This window comes from Hyla sarda, unplaced genomic scaffold (assembly GCF_029499605.1).
Source record: "Hyla sarda isolate aHylSar1 unplaced genomic scaffold, aHylSar1.hap1 scaffold_738, whole genome shotgun sequence".
NCBI lineage: Eukaryota > Metazoa > Chordata > Amphibia > Anura > Hylidae > Hyla > Hyla sarda.
The window spans coordinates 113,835-127,599 of NW_026610760.1; the positions used below are offsets into that span (position 1 = coordinate 113,835).

Here is a 13,765-nt window from a genome sequence, read left to right on the forward strand (position 1 = left end):
GGGGGGGGGGGTCTCCTGGCTGTTCACACAGGTGTGTCATTGCTGTACATTGACCATGCATTGCTTCTGTGGTATTGCAAAGGCAAAGACAAATGCTTCCAGCCATCCATTGCACTAATGGATTGGTCATCAGCTGGCTGTCTATGTCCCGCATCAATATAGACCAAAGTACAGAGGGTTAGGCTATGCTATTGTGCACCTACCTGATGCATCAGAAGGTGCGAGGCCCTTGCTAAATTCTGTGCACAGACTTTGAGATCTATACTTTAGACTGTATCTAAACCTGCTCCAACATGGACTGACATTCTGGCCTACTTTCAGCCGATGCGACTTGTCTGTCGCTGAACAGTCGCTTTTTATGTATTCAGCACCTATGTATAATGTTGTAAAAATGCTCTAGAAGCTAAAGTCGCAGAAATGTCACACATATTTGGCCTGCAACTTTCTGTGCGACAAATTCAGACAGGAAAAATCAGTATAAATCCTTAGAAAATTATCCCCCAGTGTCTCCATCTGCTGGCGGTATTGAATAAGCATTGCTGCACTGATGGGGTATGCATTAGACGAAAAAAAAGAAGAAAAAGAAGAATAATACGCCCAGAAAAGAGGCGAAAAGGAGAAAAACGTAAAAAAACGTGAAAAAAAAGTAAGAGGAAGAGAAGGGAAAAAAAGGTGGAAATGGGTTTAAAAGTGATTTCGGCGGAGAAATATATATATATATATATATATATATATATATATATATATATATACGCGCACACACACACATATATATAAACGTATTCTCCGTTGAGATATTGCAGCCGCTGCTGTGTCCAGGCCCAGGAGCCTTAGCACTGTGCTGTGATGTCACTCAATACCACTGACATCACTAGGTGTAAACAACATCTCTTCTTTGCTGTGTATGTGACTATGGAGCTGTTTGGTGATGTCGTCTATTATGGCCTTCATAGAAGCAACAGGAGATTGTTGCATCCATCTAGAACCCTCAGAACTACAGTGCTATGATGTCACTCACTTCCACAGGCCTTGCAGAGTGTAAACAACAACAACCCAGCTTTGTTGTGTATGTAACCATAGGGATTTGTGATGTCACCTAGAACCTTCACAGCAGCGACAGCTTTATGAGGAGCATCAGCACTGCTCTGCCTGAGCAGAACCATCACCGCCATAGGTTGTCAAATAACCCGGGTTTAACCCACACAGGTAAGTCCAATGGGGTGCAGGCATGTCCTCTATGCTTACAGCTTCCCGTGGGTGTTGGTTTGATACCGTTTGGGGACAGCCAAGGAGGCATCTGCAGGCAACAAAGGTAGGTGTGTGCTTGTGTGTGTGTTTCCTATGCAGATCCTAAGCCCAGTGTCACATGCAAGTAGGAGGAGTAAGAAGGGTTCCTGGCAAATCCGGGTTATGGATTGCATTTAAAAAGGCCCCGTGGGAGTGCAATGGGCCCCTGTCTTGCTGCTTAGCAATAATGGTATGGGTTTAGGTTCTGCTGTGTGTACTGGTGGTTGACTGCCCCCCAGCCCAGAGTGTGCATGGAAAATTGTCTGGCAGCCTCCCTGACAGCAAGCAGTGATAGTGCCCATGAAGGGCACCTTGTTGGGCCCGCCCCTTTCACGGTTATCGCTTCTCGGCCTTTTGGCTTCGATCCTGTGCGGTTACCGGGCAGGGTAGGAGTCGGAAGGGGTGGTGATCGGGGCCCTCTTTTGCGGGGGGGCCCTGGATTGTTACTGGGTTGCGATAGTGGGTATCTTAACCTGCAAAAATGAGCGGAGAGAGGATTCGAGGACTCGAGGATACGGTGCGGATTTACGTTCCTGGCGAACACCGGGGGACGATTGGATTGGATCAAGTTGTGCTGGAGATTCTTCGCAAGCTCCAGTACCTTCAGGTATGGCATGTAATCGCTATGCAAGATTTCCCTAGGCAAGGGATTTACGATATAACCTTTTATGATTCTGAGGTTTGCCAGAGGGTCTACATGGACTTAGAAGTGATGAAGAGGAGGAATGAGCCAGCTATAATGAGTAAAGTGAAAGTGGAACCATTATTCATGAATATGTCTAAGGTTGTTATAGTCCATATGTACAACCCGAAGGTTTCGGATGAGATGGTGACCAATTTTTTGTACCGATATTGTGATGAAGTTAAATTTCTTGGAAGACTCAAGAACAGACATGGGTACTTTAATTGTAAAAGGAAATTTGTTGTAAAATTTAAAAAGGACGAAGGAATGGAAGAGGGAAGGAAGAGTATACCACAGGTATTTTCTATTGGAGGAGAAAGAGGTTTTTGTTTTTATGAAGGACAGTTGCAGTACTGTAGACGTTGTCACGCTTATGGACATGTACAGGAGTCTTGCCCTGAGCAAGGAGTATGCTGCAGGAATTGTGGGAAATCAGGTCACAACTCGGGTGAATGTACTGAGAAGAAAACGTGTGATATCTGTGGTAGTGAGGAGCATTTGGCTAGAGGATGCAGTTTATGGTATAGAAAGAAAATGAGCTATGCTGACGCAGCAGGAAATAGAAGAGAGGAAAGAGGAGAAAGGCCATTTCCACGTGTTTTTGGTGTGAATGCTGAGGTGACTCAGGTGATTGACGAGAACTCTGTAAAAGGGAGTGCAGCAGGTGTGACAGTGCAGCACATGAATACTCAGGAAAAATCTGGAAAAGGGGAGGAGGGTGACTCCACTGGTGTGCATTGTGAGGAGACTGGTGTTGGTGAAGAGTTTACTGAGGTCAGTAAGAAGAAAGCACGTAAAGGGAAAAAAGAGAAAGTGGTGGAGAGTGTGGAGACTGTGTGTAGGGAGGTTCCCCCATGTGAAGAAACAATTGAGGATTTTGAATGCCCAAACCCAGTGGTGGGGGAGGAGGAGGGGATGGAGTTTCAGGAGAATGAGAGTGAGAGATCCCTAACACCTGGGCAGAGGGTGATTAGTGGGGAGGAGAATGTAACATCTGAAGAGGAGGAGAAGGAGGAGGAGGAGGGGGAAGATGAAGATGAAGATGCAAATGGAGGCTTTCAAGGTAAAAGTAAAAGGTGTAAGAAAGGGAGTTGGTCAGGGGATCAGACGGATCCTGTGTATGGAGGTGAGAAAATGATGGACAGGGACTCTCAAGTGGGGTCGCCTGATTGCTATGGGATGCTGCTAAGGAAGGTTGAAGGTCAGAATACTAACTTCTAGTTAAAATGGATGTTAAGAAAAGGGATTGCCTTCTTTCCTTTTTAATGGCATTGGTTGTGGCTACTCTTAATGTTCGGAGTATAGGAACAACCATCAGAAGAGCAGCAGTTTTTGATTTTTTGGAGAATGTGAAGGGAGATATATTTTGTTTACAGGAGTGTGCAATTAAGTCTGCACCTTATGTAGATGAATGGAAGAGAGGGCAGTCTTTTTGGTCTACATGCACAGAGAATAAAAATGAAGGTGTGGGGATTTTATTGTGTAACAGGGACATTAAAGTTTTAAATTGCCAAGTTTTAGTACCAGGTCGTTGTATGGTTTTAAATTTTGAGTTTTTAGGCGAGAGAATGAGAGTTTTTAATGTATATGCGCCAGCAGAAAAACAGGCACGTGTGTTATTTTTAGAGTCTCTTAAACTTTTTATTCCTGGTCGTGATGGTACTATTATTGTTGGTGATTTTAACTGCATTAGATCCGTCAATGATCGTGAGAGCTCTGCTAAGGTTAGAACTGATATTACTTCAAATGTTTTAAACCAAATTATTCAAGACTTACATTATGCTGATGTGGGACTGATGGTTAGCACTGATGAAAGATACACCTATATATCAGATAGTGGCCGCTGTAAATCCCGGATTGATTACATTCTTGTCTCTGAGGGGATTAAGGTGGTCCGGTGCAATCAAATGATGTCAACTTTCTCAGATCATAAGATGGTGTCGGCAGAAATAAGTATTGCAGAGTCCTTTCATTTTGGTAGAGGGCTCTGGAAATTAAATGTAAGTCTATTAGAAGATGAAGAAGTAATGGCCAGTTTTAAAGATTTTTTTTTATCTTGTACTTCTAAACAATCTGTTTTTAGTAATGTTTTAGCTTGGTGGGATTGGGCAAAAAGTGAGTTTGCTAAGTATTTTAAGTTCATTTGCATAAGGAGGGCACAAGAAAAGAGGAGGGGTTATGAAAGGCTTATCTCACGTTTAGAAACTCTCTTTAAGTTTAAACATGTTGGTGTGGAGGTGGAGGAGGAAATTGAGAAGGTGAAAATTGAGATGAAGAAGAGGTTGTTGGAAAGAGGTAGAAATATTGTTTTTAAATCCAAAGTTCAACATTTGGAGGAAAATGAACAATGTACAAGATATTTCTTTAAAAAATGTTTTAATGCTAGGGGTGTTTTTAAGTCTGTTTTAACTCCTACAGGGGAAGTTGTTGGTGATGAGATGGTGAAGGAGATTGGCAGATTTTATGAAACACTTTTTAGTAATAAGAGCAGAGCCAGTGAGACGGAGATGAATGATTATTGTAATATTTTAGAGAATAATGTCCCTGAAGGAAAAAGTGCATTTTTAATTGAGGAAGTTTGTGAAGGGGAGATCAAGCAGGCTCTGGACAAGACAGCGAAAGGGAAGACACCGGGCTGTGATGGCCTCCCCTTTGAGTTTTATTCAGTTTTTTGGCATATTTTAAAGCAAGATTTTACACGGGTGGTGCAATATGTTTTTAACTCAGGTATTTTAGCGGAGTCTATGAAGAAAGGAGTTATTACCTTGATACATAAGAAAGGTGATGAAAGAGATTTGAAAAACTGGAGGCCGATCACATTATTGAATACAGATTATAAGATCATTGCAAAGATTGTGGCGAACAGGATGAGTGACATAGTTGAGCACCTTGTTGGAGAATACCAAGTTTGTGCAGTGCCAAATAGGAGAATAACTGATAATTTATTAGTTTTAAGAGACTCTATTTATTATAGTAATTTTAATAAGAATGCACTTTTTGTGGAATCCATTGATTTTGAAAAAGCTTATGACAGAGTTGCTCATGATTTTATGTTTATGGTTTTAAAGCATATGGGTATTCCTGAGAAGCTACTGTTTGTGATTAAAAGTTTTTATTATGGGGCAACAAGTCAGATTTTAGTCAATGGACATGTGGGGCCGGGTTTTAATATTTTATCAGGAGTACGACAGGGATGCCCACTCTCCCCAATTTTATTCATTTGTGTCATTGAGGCCTTGCTCAAAAATGTACAGAAGGACAAATGTGTGAGTGGTGTTTTTATCCCGGGAAGTAATGGAAGGAATTTGAAGGTTTTAAGTTACATGGATGATGTGGTTTTTACTTGCACTTCCCAAGCTGATCTTAACAGAGTGAATTTGCATGTAAAGATTTTTTGTTGTATTGCTGGTATGAAAGTCAATTGGGGGAAGTGCCAATTGAGTAATTTTGGAAAGCAAGGAAAAGTGGTGGTGGATGGCGTGGATGAGAAGGAAGATATTGAAGTGTTAGGGGTTGTTTTTGAAAAAAATCTAAAAGGAGGGAAAAGTTATGAGAAGTTGGAGGAGAAGATAGAGAAGAAATTATCTTTTTGGAAATTGAGAAACTTGTCCCTTAAAGGTAAAGTTCTGATTTTAAAGGCAGTAATTTTGCCACTACTATTATATACTGCAATGGTTTTCCCACCCGGCAAATTATGGACCAGAAGGATGACAAGGAAGTTGTTTATTTTTTTCTGGGGTTCAAAGATGGAAAAGATGAAGAGGGAGGAAGTGATGAAGAGCGTGAAGAAAGGCGGATATAATTTCCCGGATATTAATCTGTTTTTAAAGACTCATTACTTTCTTTTAATTTATAAAGTGTCTCAGTGCAATAATTGGGTGGCAGACATGAGCAGGTATTTGGCAGGATGGTTGTTTTCCAAATGGGGCTGGTGTGAGAAGGATCTGAGGAGACCAATAGCGCAAGTTATACCTACCTTCTATGTGGTTCTCAGGTCTTTCAGTGATCAATTTGGTTTGAGTTCCCTGGGAAAACCTGAGAAAAAGAAAATTGAAAATGAAATAAAAAAAAATGAGAGATTATATGAAGTACCATTCTGCACTACTGCTCAGTCTGTGAAGATCTGGAATCTTTTTAATGTTAGAGGATTATCGAATAGACAGAGAGATGTAAACTGGATGACTTTTCATGGCTGCCTCCCAACCAGAGCTTTCCTGAATGGACGAGGAATAAGAGTGAGCGAGAAATGTCCAAGAGAGGGTTGTGGAGGCAGGGAGGATACAGTGCACTTATTTTGGAACTGTTTTTATGCAAGAGAATTTTTTATGCTTCTACAGAGGTTTTTTTCTGCAATCACGGGATATGTTGATTTTAATTTTGAGAAGATTTTTATTGGTCAGGATTTTAGCAGGAGAGAGGACACACGTGAAAGCTGGATTGTATTTTCTGTTTTTAAAGAAGTTTTATGGGATTCTAGAAACCTGCTTGTTTTTAAAAATGTGTGTATTTCTCCAAAGGAGTTGAAGAGACTTTTTTTTGGAAGGTTGTTTATTATTTTTCTATTTGACAAGAAGAGAATGGAAGAGGAAGAGGCTGAAAAGATTTGGAGATACAAGGAATGGAGAAAGTTGTAAGTATCCTGATCAAGGTTTTGAATTTGTGCTTCTCTTATAGTTTTCTTATTGAGATATTTTTCCGCATGATGTTTTTTCAGACTTTGTTTAGAAGTGATGAGTTTTGGTAGGTGACCTGATGATCGCTTGAACAATAGTCTGTAACTGAGGAAAAAAAAAAAAAAAAAAAAAAAAAAAAAAAATCTGTTCTTATCAGTTTAATATCTGATACGTCCCCTATCTGGGGACCATATATTAAATGGATTTTTGAGAACGGGGGCCGATTTCGAAGCTTGCTTCCGTCGCCCTATGCATTGACCCGATATGGCAGTATCTTCGGGTACAGTGCACCACCCCCTTACAGGGTTAAAAAGAAAGATTCCTACTTTCATTGCTACCTGCTTGCTGGCTAGCCAGCTAGCCAGCCCTGTGGGCCTTGCTGCTGCTGCAGCCAAAAAACAAAAGGTGGTGCTGCTGCTGCTTCTGCTGCTTCTGCTTGTGTCTGGCCGCTGTTGGAGCGTCCAGGCACAGGACTTCTGCTGCTGCTGACTAAATGGCCTCCTTAATTGGATCATTTGAGTAGCCAGCACACCTGTGCAGGTAGGGCATGACATGATAGGCAGCTGCCTTGATAGCGGGTGGGTGCTGAATGTTCCTAATTGACAAAATAAGATTAATGCTTATGAAGAAATATAAAATCTCATCCCTTCCCCAATATCGCGCCACACCCCTACCCCTTAATTCCCTGGTTGAACTTGATGGACATATGTCTTTTTTCGACCGTACTAACTATGTAACTATGTAACATAACATGGGGGGGGGGGGGGGGTCTCCTGGCTGTTCACACAGGTGTGTCATTGCTGTACATTGACCATGCATTGCTTCTGTGGTATTGCAAAGGCAAAGACAAATGCTTCCAGCCATCCATTGCACTAATGGATTGGTCATCAGCTGGCTGTCTATGTCCCGCATCAATATAGACCAAAGTACAGAGGGTTAGGCTATGCTATTGTGCACCTACCTGATGCATCAGAAGGTGCGAGGCCCTTGCTAAATTCTGTGCACAGACTTTGAGATCTATACTTTAGACTGTATCTAAACCTGCTCCAACATGGACTGACATTCTGGCCTACTTTCAGCCGATGCGACTTGTCTGTCGCTGAACAGTCGCTTTTTATGTATTCAGCACCTATGTATAATGTTGTAAAAATGCTCTAGAAGCTAAAGTCGCAGAAATGTCACACATATTTGGCCTGCAACTTTCTGTGCGACAAATTCAGACAGGAAAAATCAGTATAAATCCTTAGAAAATTATCCCCCAGTGTCTCCATCTGCTGGCGGTATTGAATAAGCATTGCTGCACTGATGGGGTATGCATTAGACGAAAAAAAAGAAGAAAAAGAAGAATAATACGCCCAGAAAAGAGGCGAAAAGGAGAAAAACGTAAAAAAACGTGAAAAAAAAGTAAGAGGAAGAGAAGGGAAAAAAAGGTGGAAATGGGTTTAAAAGTGATTTCGGCGGAGAAATATATATATATATATATATATATATATATATATATATATATATATATATATACGCGCACACACACACATATATATAAACGTATTCTCCGTTGAGATATTGCAGCCGCTGCTGTGTCCAGGCCCAGGAGCCTTAGCACTGTGCTGTGATGTCACTCAATACCACTGACATCACTAGGTGTAAACAACATCTCTCCTTTGCTGTGTATGTGACTATGGAGCTGTTTGGTGATGTCGTCTATTATGGCCTTCATAGAAGCAACAGGAGATTGTTGCATCCATCTAGAACCCTCAGAACTACAGTGCTATGATGTCACTCACTTCCACAGGCCTTGCAGAGTGTAAACAACAACAACCCAGCTTTGTTGTGTATGTAACCATAGGGATTTGTGATGTCACCTAGAACCTTCACAGCAGCGACAGCTTTATGAGGAGCATCAGCACTGCTCTGCCTGAGCAGAACCATCACCGCCATAGGTTGTCAAATAACCCGGGTTTAACCCACACAGGTAAGTCCAATGGGGTGCAGGCATGTCCTCTATGCTTACAGCTTCCCGTGGGTGTTGGTTTGATACCGTTTGGGGACAGCCAAGGAGGCATCTGCAGGCAACAAAGGTAGGTGTGTGCTTGTGTGTGTGTTTCCTATGCAGATCCTAAGCCCAGTGTCACATGCAAGTAGGAGGAGTAAGAAGGGTTCCTGGCAAATCCGGGTTATGGATTGCATTTAAAAAGGCCCCGTGGGAGTGCAATGGGCCCCTGTCTTGCTGCTTAGCAATAATGGTATGGGTTTAGGTTCTGCTGTGTGTACTGGTGGTTGACTGCCCCCCAGCCCAGAGTGTGCATGGAAAATTGTCTGGCAGCCTCCCTGACAGCAAGCAGTGATAGTGCCCATGAAGGGCACCTTGTTGGGCCCGCCCCTTTCACGGTTATCGCTTCTCGGCCTTTTGGCTAAGATCAAGTGTAGTATCTGTTCTTATCAGTTTAATATCTGATACGTCCCCTATCTGGGGACCATATATTAAATGGATTTTTGAGAACGGGGGCCGATTTCGAAGCTTGCTTCCGTCGCCCTATGCATTGACCCGATATGGCAGTATCTTCGGGTACAGTGCACCACCCCCTTACAGGGTTAAAAAGAAAGATTCCTACTTTCATTGCTACCTGCTTGCTGGCTAGCCAGCTAGCCAGCCCTGTGGGCCTTGCTGCTGCTGCAGCCAAAAAACAAAAGGTGGTGCTGCTGCTGCTTCTGCTGCTTCTGCTTCTGCTTGTGTCTGGCCGCTGTTGGAGCGTCCAGGCACAGGACTTCTGCTGCTGCTGACTAAATGGCCTCCTTAATTGGATCATTTGAGTAGCCAGCACACCTGTGCAGGTAGGGCATGACATGATAGGCAGCTGCCTTGATAGCGGGTGGGTGCTGAATGTTCCTAATTGACAAAATAAGATTAATGCTTATGAAGAAATATAAAATCTCATCCCTTCCCCAATATCGCGCCACACCCCTACCCCTTAATTCCCTGGTTGAACTTGATGGACATATGTCTTTTTTCGACCGTACTAACTATGTAACTATGTAACATAACATGGGGGGGGGGGGGGGGGTCTCCTGGCTGTTCACACAGGTGTGTCATTGCTGTACATTGACCATGCATTGCTTCTGTGGTATTGCAAAGGCAAAGACAAATGCTTCCAGCCATCCATTGCACTAATGGATTGGTCATCAGCTGGCTGTCTATGTCCCGCATCAATATAGACCAAAGTACAGAGGGTTAGGCTATGCTATTGTGCACCTACCTGATGCATCAGAAGGTGCGAGGCCCTTGCTAAATTCTGTGCACAGACTTTGAGATCTATACTTTAGACTGTATCTAAACCTGCTCCAACATGGACTGACATTCTGGCCTACTTTCAGCCGATGCGACTTGTCTGTCGCTGAACAGTCGCTTTTTATGTATTCAGCACCTATGTATAATGTTGTAAAAATGCTCTAGAAGCTAAAGTCGCAGAAATGTCACACATATTTGGCCTGCAACTTTCTGTGCGACAAATTCAGACAGGAAAAATCAGTATAAATCCTTAGAAAATTATCCCCCAGTGTCTCCATCTGCTGGCGGTATTGAATAAGCATTGCTGCACTGATGGGGTATGCATTAGACGGAAAAAAAGAAGAAAAAGAAGAATAATACGCCCAGAAAAGAGGCGAAAAGGAGAAAAACGTAAAAAAACGTGAAAAAAAAGTAAGAGGAAGAGAAGGGAAAAAAAGGTGGAAATGGGTTTAAAAGTGATTTCGGCGGAGAAATATATATATATATATATATATATATATATATATATATATATATACGCGCACACACACACATATATATAAACGTATTCTCCGTTGAGATATTGCAGCCGCTGCTGTGTCCAGGCCCAGGAGCCTTAGCACTGTGCTGTGATGTCACTCAATACCACTGACATCACTAGGTGTAAACAACATCTCTCCTTTGCTGTGTATGTGACTATGGAGCTGTTTGGTGATGTCGTCTATTATGGCCTTCATAGAAGCAACAGGAGATTGTTGCATCCATCTAGAACCCTCAGAACTACAGTGCTATGATGTCACTCACTTCCACAGGCCTTGCAGAGTGTAAACAACAACAACCCAGCTTTGTTGTGTATGTAACCATAGGGATTTGTGATGTCACCTAGAACCTTCACAGCAGCGACAGCTTTATGAGGAGCATCAGCACTGCTCTGCCTGAGCAGAACCATCACCGCCATAGGTTGTCAAATAACCCGGGTTTAACCCACACAGGTAAGTCCAATGGGGTGCAGGCATGTCCTCTATGCTTACAGCTTCCCGTGGGTGTTGGTTTGATACCGTTTGGGGACAGCCAAGGAGGCATCTGCAGGCAACAAAGGTAGGTGTGTGCTTGTGTGTGTGTTTCCTATGCAGATCCTAAGCCCAGTGTCACATGCAAGTAGGAGGAGTAAGAAGGGTTCCTGGCAAATCCGGGTTATGGATTGCATTTAAAAAGGCCCCGTGGGAGTGCAATGGGCCCCTGTCTTGCTGCTTAGCAATAATGGTATGGGTTTAGGTTCTGCTGTGTGTACTGGTGGTTGACTGCCCCCCAGCCCAGAGTGTGCATGGAAAATTGTCTGGCAGCCTCCCTGACAGCAAGCAGTGATAGTGCCCATGAAGGGCACCTTGTTGGGCCCGCCCCTTTCACGGTTATCGCTTCTCGGCCTTTTGGCAAAGATCACGTGTGGATTTCTGTGCGTGGTTTGGGTTGAAAGGAGTGGTGATCGGGGCCCTCTTTACGGGGGGCCCTGGATTGTTGCTGAGCTGCGATCGTGGGTTTTACCTGCAAAAATGAGCGAGAAGGCGCGTGGACTTGAGGACACGGTGCGGATCTACGTTCCTGGCGAGCACCGGGGGACGATCGGACTTGACCAAATCGTTTTGGAGATTCTTCGCAAGCTTGATTACCTACAGGTATGGAATGTATTGGCTATACAGGATTTTCCTAGGCAAGGAATTTATGATATTACTTTTTGTGGTTCTGAGATTTGCCAGAGAGTCTATATGGATCTTGAAGAAATGAAGAGGAAAAGTGAGCCTGCTATAATGAAGAAGATTAAAGTGGAACCGTTATTTATGAATACAACAAAGGTAGTAATTGTCCACATGTATAATCCTAAGGTTTCTGATGAAATGGTTACAAACTTTTTGTTCCGGTATTGCGAGGAAGTGAAATTTATAGGAAGACTTAAGAACAAGTTTGGGTACTTTAATTGTAAGAGAAAGTTTATTGTAAAATTTAAAAAAGATGAAGGAATGCAAGATGGAAGGAAGAGCATACCACAGGTGTTTTCTATCGGAGGAGAGAGAGGTTTCTGCTTTTATGAAGGCCAGTTGCAATATTGTAGAAAGTGCCATGCCTATGGCCATGTGCAGGATTATTGCCCTGAGAAAGGAGAATGTTGCAGAAATTGTGGGAAAACTGGTCATGAAGCAAGTATCTGTACAGAGAAGAAGACATGTGATATCTGTGGAAGTGAGGAACATTTGGCAAGAGGCTGTGATATGTGGTATAAAAAGAAGAGAAGTTATGCTGATGCAGCTGGGAATAGAGGAGAACAAAGAGAAAAAGGGGGAGGGAGGTTTGTTCCTGGAGTTGGTGAGAGTGTGAGTGTTAATGTGGCACAGGTGGCTGAGGAAACTTCTGTGATAGTGGAGCACATTAGCACTCAGGAGAGGTCAGGGGAGGAGGGTGTTTCCACTGCTGTGACTGGTGAGGAGACAGGTGTGGGAGGTGAATTTACCTTGGTGAAAAAGAAAAAAGCAAAAAAAGTGAAAGTGGTGGAGAAAATTGAGACAGTGTATGGTGATGTTCTTTCTAGTGAAGAGGCTATGGATGATATTGAATGTCCAAACCCAATTGTGGGGGAGGAGGAGGGAATGGAAGTTGTTGGGTCATCTCAGAGATCTCTGACACCTGGTCAGAGAGTTTCTCGCAGTAAGGAAGAAGAGGAGGAGGAAGATGAGGATGTGCAGGTTGTGAATAAAAGGTGTAAGACAGGGAGCTGGTCTGAGGATCAGGAAGCCCTTGTTCTTGGTAGTGATAATGAAATAGACAGGGACTCTAACATAGGGTCGCCTGATTGTTTTGCAAGTTTACATAGGAAAGTTGAAGGCCAAAATGTTAATTTCTAAGTTAAGATGGATTTTAAAGCATTTGGTTTTCTTTTCCTAGTTATTATGACTTTGGTTGTAACAACTATTAATGTAAGAAGTATTGAGTCTGAAATTAGGAGAGCTGCAATTTTTGATATTCTTGAGAATGTTAGAAGTGATGTGATATGTTTACAGGAGTGTGCAATAAAGTCAGCACCTTATGCAAATGAGTGGAAGTGTGGGCAGTCCTTCTGGTCCACATGTGCAGAAAACAAAAATGAAGGTGTGGGGATTTTATTGCGAAACAGGGACATTAAAGTTTTAAATTGCCAAATTTTAGTACCTGGTCGTTGTATGGTTTTAATTTTTGAGGTTTTGGGCCAGAGGATGAGAATTTTTAATGTGTATGCTCCAGCAGAAAAACAAGCACGTTTGTCTTTTTTAGAGTCCCTTAAGTTTTTTATCCCTGGTCGTGAAGATACTATTATTGTTGGCGATTTTAACTGCATTAGATCCGTCAATGATCGTGAGAGCTCTGCTGAGGTTAGAACTGATATTACTTCCAATGTTTTAAATCAAATTATTCAAGACTTGCATTTTACTGATGTTGGACTGATGGTTAGCACTGATGAAAGATATACGTACATATCAGATAGTGGCCGCTGTAAATCCCGGATCGATTACATCCTGGTCTCTGATGGGATTAAGGTGGTCCGGTGCAATCAAATGATGTCAACTTTCTCAGACCACAAGATGGTGTCGGCTGAGATAAGTGTCACAGAGTCCCTTCATTTTGGGAGGGGGCTCTGGAAATTAAATGTAAGTCTATTGGAAGATGAGGAAGTAATGGCTGGTTTTAATCATGTGTTTTTATCCTGTGTTTCTAAACAACCTGATTTTAGTAATGTCTTAGTGTGGTGGGAATGGGCTAAAGGAGAGTTTTCTAATTTCTTTAAGATGTTTTGCATAAAGAGAGCACAAGAGAAGAGGAGGAGTGATGAAA

The 13,765-nt window shown here is 42.6% G+C and overlaps 1 non-coding gene and 1 pseudogene across 1 annotated transcript; both read left to right on the forward strand.

Annotated features, from left to right (window-relative positions):
• The first annotated feature begins 6,724 nt into the window (after nt 1–6,724).
• Nucleotides 6,725–6,938, forward strand: LOC130344887 (U2 spliceosomal RNA; annotated as a pseudogene).
• Nucleotides 6,939–9,033: 2,095 nt separating this feature from the next.
• Nucleotides 9,034–9,224, forward strand: LOC130344867 (U2 spliceosomal RNA). The gene has a single exon (XR_008883684.1). It is a non-coding gene; the product is annotated as a U2 spliceosomal RNA (small nuclear RNA).
• Nucleotides 9,225–13,765: the final 4,541 nt, after the last annotated feature.